Here is a 4,087-nt window from a genome sequence, read left to right on the forward strand (position 1 = left end):
GCTCAGTGTATGGGAGCGCTTGAAGAAAGAAAATGGTGGCCTCAAGTCTTAAGATTCAGGGAATGAACTAGAAGGCATCTATGACTACCCCAAAATAAACTTTTATTTACTGTAAACACAGGGCTGAGATGTCTGAAAACCAAACCTAAAGTCCAGTCCTTAAGTTGCCTGAATTTCAATGCTCATTGAATTCACAATCTGGCAGAATTTCTTATGTTGATTACATTGATTTGGAGGAAGTGAAAACCAAAAAATTGAGATGGGGACAGATCCTGATGCCTCCTTTGAGGTAAAAGCCTTACAAAGCATTGCTGATCCTTCACAGGACCTACTTCCATCTGATATCTTCTAGATCTATAACTAGATTAAAATCCTGGGGCCAGTCCTGGCGATTAGTTACAATGTGTGACAGTACAAATAGTGCCATGCACACCAAGGTATCTGCAAGATTTAACCAGCTTCTATTGACAGAATCCTGGGGCACATGTACAGGAATCATCGTAAGATAGTTGGAACAATAAAGGACAAATATAATCTTGGATTGGGTGAATTTACTGATATGGGTGAACTAAACAGAGATTCTGGATTTAATGTTTTAGCTTAAGCAGCTAGGATGGCTCTAAGAGTTTGCTTTGTTAATTTACTGAAATATGGGCCCAAATACAACTCTAATTAAAGTTGAAATTTCAGGAGTTCCTTGATGTACTGTAGAGGAAGATATCAAAGGCTTAGGAAGATTGGAATGCAAGAGTAGATTTGTTATGTAAGACCTTTGCACCCTACCCTGAACTTATCCCACAGGGGGGTCCAAAGAACGCTCCCTTCATCTAAGCTACGAGAAATATATTTGTAGCCCAGTATTGTTGGAGAGCTCTATGATGGCTATTCTCTATAGATCAGGACTGACAGGGAGGATGCTGTCAGCAAACTGGACTCCTTGAATTCAAAGGGGGTGGTGACATCCCTGGGCAACAGGGACTAAAAGGTGGCACTTAATTGCCAGAAGCAAGGTTGATGTAGTTACCGCAGGGACAGCAGAGCTAAAGCAGTAATCAGAATTTGACCTGCAGAGAGAGAGAAACATCTTTGATGATCATGGTGTTTGTAAAACTGAAATAATGTTACAGCTTCCTGTAGTCTTTTTTGGTTTGTTTTGTTTTCAATACATGACTTTTATTGCCTCTTCAAAATATCAGAAATAAGTCTGAGGAATCGCTCGACACCTCGGTGTTTCTGTAGCTGGACAACTTAGATCTTATTTATCAGTCTGCTGAACTGTTCCTTTTCCAGAAACATAGATACCATCCAAAAATGTTTTGATATCCTTGTTTTTAACGGTTGTGGCTTGTTGAAGCAAAGCAGCTGAATTTGATACAAGTTCAATATCATTTCCTTCAAGAATTAACTCATCTTTCTGGTCTTGAGATAATGAACAATTAACACCTGACCTCATCTGAACCATGTGGATGTATTTTTCACCCAAGAAATTTCGGATTTCAACAAGAGAACCATTCTCCTGAATAACGACGTTGATGGGGAAGTGAGCACACACAGACTTCATCTTGTAACGGAAGCCCAGTGTGACACCCTTGATCATGTTCTGTACGTGACTACAGATAGGCGGACAGTAGCCAGTTCCTTTCCCCACCATTTGTCAACCTGGAGCCTCCTTTTCTTTCCAAGGAGACTGAGCTCTACCTGGATGTGATTGAAGTCCCCCCATAGGGTGCTTCTGGGGCTCTTCCCAATAACTGCACGTCCCTTCAGAGTGGTGTCCACATTTTCTGGAATGTTCACGGTCTGATTGCTGAGAATGGTCTTCATCCTCGCAGTAGATGCAGCAAAGAGAGGGCCTCCTATAGTTTTACTTGAATTGTTTAAGCGGCAAACTCTAGGTTTGGGAAGAAAAGCCTGACTTGAATAACAATAGAGTTAGGGTCTCAGTCAATTACCAAATATGAGCCAGTTTCCAGACCCAGAGTCTCTTGAATGAAGAGAAGGCCAGGTTCCCATGTAGAAGAATCCTTGGACATAGCCAACATTTTATACACAACATCTTCTCAACATTCTTCAAAGGGACCTATTGCAATTTACCAGGGTAGTAAATTGAAGAAGGGGAAATAACCATTGTTTTTGGAAATTACTGGATACTGGTCTCATAACACACTTATTCCTAGAAACCCCAAATACCATTGTGGTCCACTAGTCAGAGAAAGGGCTTATAGATGCAAAGGAATGAATGGAGTTTTGATTTCGGTCCGAGTGGGGCAGTGGGTCCTTAAATCCATTTTGTAATTATTTCTCCGGTTTGAGAATGTATAGTGGGAATAGGCATACTCAGCCCCTGGCAGAGTCCCCAAATTAGTTCCCTGATTGATGGAATGGTGGCTCTTTTGACAAGAAAGACCAAGTGGTAGCACCTAGAACTTCTTTTGTCTACCAAAATAGTATTAGGTTGGTGCAAAAGTAATTGTGATTTAAAAGGTTAAAAATAATTGCAAAAACTGCAATTACTTTTGCATCAACCTAATAAGTCCAAGACAATAGTATATGTCTGAAGGGATTTTAGAGAATATGGCCACCATTATGCACTTGAAAAATGGTGATTCACATCCTCACACAACTTACATATTGGCTTGTGAGCAGACAGATGGTTCTCGGAGAATGTCAGTGGATTAGCACACCCTTAATTGGGTGTTAACTCCAATTTTAGCTGCGGTTCCAGATGTGCTTTTGTTTTTGGAGCAAACGGACATAGTGTCCTCGTAACGTGGTATGTAGCTATTTACCCAGAAAAATGCTTTTTTTTAAACCCTCTGTAATAGCTAGTAGAGACCAGATAGAGTGGTGAAATGATCTTCTGAGGACTTTATTACAGGAGCGGCTAGACACAACACACTGCAGTGTTGGGACAGTGTCTCTTAGGATGTGATATATGCTGAAATCAGTGTCCAATACATAGTCCTGTTTCTCCCAGAGCCAGAATTCATGGGTCCTGGAATCAACGAGTGAAAATGAGTGTGAGTTCTCTCACAGTTCCTCCAGTGATCTATTAGCAACACGTTGGCTGCCTGCCTCAGTGATTTTAGGCTCTGCTGGTTTAGAGGTCTGAGTTCCCAAGGGAGAAATGCTCGTACCAGGGAGCACAGTAGTTTCCCTTAATCTGGAAGCTGAGATCACTTCTTTGGGTTTCTCAAGTGAATCAACAAGCAAGGAAGGGGGTGCTATACTGGCTGGGGCTGTTTGTCTCGATTATCAAGAGAATAATTGTGTTGCTGCTTTGCTGTGGGGGACTGAGAGAAATATGTCTGGAATGCAGACATTCTTGGGGTCTCCCTTAGTACTTCTATCACTTGTGGTAAGAGTTAATGGAAAAACTATAATTATCTATAAAAATGACCCAGACGCTTTAAAGAATGAAGGTTTGAATCACCTCACCAAGTGTGGAAACCTGAGCAACCAAATTGCTTCAGAGACAAAGAGAATGTGTAATGAGTAGTGGAAAAAGCAAGGTATAAATACCAGCTAAGGGGGCGGCCGGTTGGCTCAGTTGGTTGTAGCGTGACACTTGTAGCACCAGGGTTGCTGGTTCGATTCCCCGTGTGGGCCGGTGTGGGCTGTGCCCTCCACAACTGGATTGAAATGGCTACTTGACTTGGAGCTGATAAGTCCTGGAAAAACACACTTAAAATAAGAAAAAAAAAATTTAAAGTTAGAAAAAACACAAAAAGACGAGGTAAATGACATGACCGAGTAGAAATGAGAACCGTAATAATTATGATAATGTCTTACTTATTTTGACTTACATTTATTTGTATATAGATTATCAATTGTAACATATATTTCAATTAATTCTTTTTCATTTCCTCCGTTTCATTTCTTTGCTAACCCCAAATGTATGCATAAGTGGTTAATCTACACTAGAGAACAACAATTAGGGCGTATGATGCTCCTGGGGGGGTGCTCATCTGGTTGGAGTCCCCCATCATCTGTGCTTGCAGCTTCTTCAGATCTCCGTTTAGCTTCCTTGGGTCCCCAGCCAGACATATGTGTAGCTCTGGGATGAATGGTACCAGCTTCATCTGTA

The 4,087-nt window shown here is 41.3% G+C and overlaps 1 pseudogene; it reads right to left on the reverse strand.

Moving 5' to 3' along the window:
* Positions 1-1,255: 1,255 nt before the first annotated feature.
* On the reverse strand, positions 1,256-1,824 carry LOC117012460 (60S ribosomal protein L9-like; annotated as a pseudogene).
* Between the last annotated feature and the right edge of the window lie 2,263 nt (positions 1,825-4,087).

This window comes from Rhinolophus ferrumequinum, chromosome 20, assembly GCF_004115265.2.
Source record: "Rhinolophus ferrumequinum isolate MPI-CBG mRhiFer1 chromosome 20, mRhiFer1_v1.p, whole genome shotgun sequence".
Classification (NCBI taxonomy): domain Eukaryota; kingdom Metazoa; phylum Chordata; class Mammalia; order Chiroptera; family Rhinolophidae; genus Rhinolophus; species Rhinolophus ferrumequinum.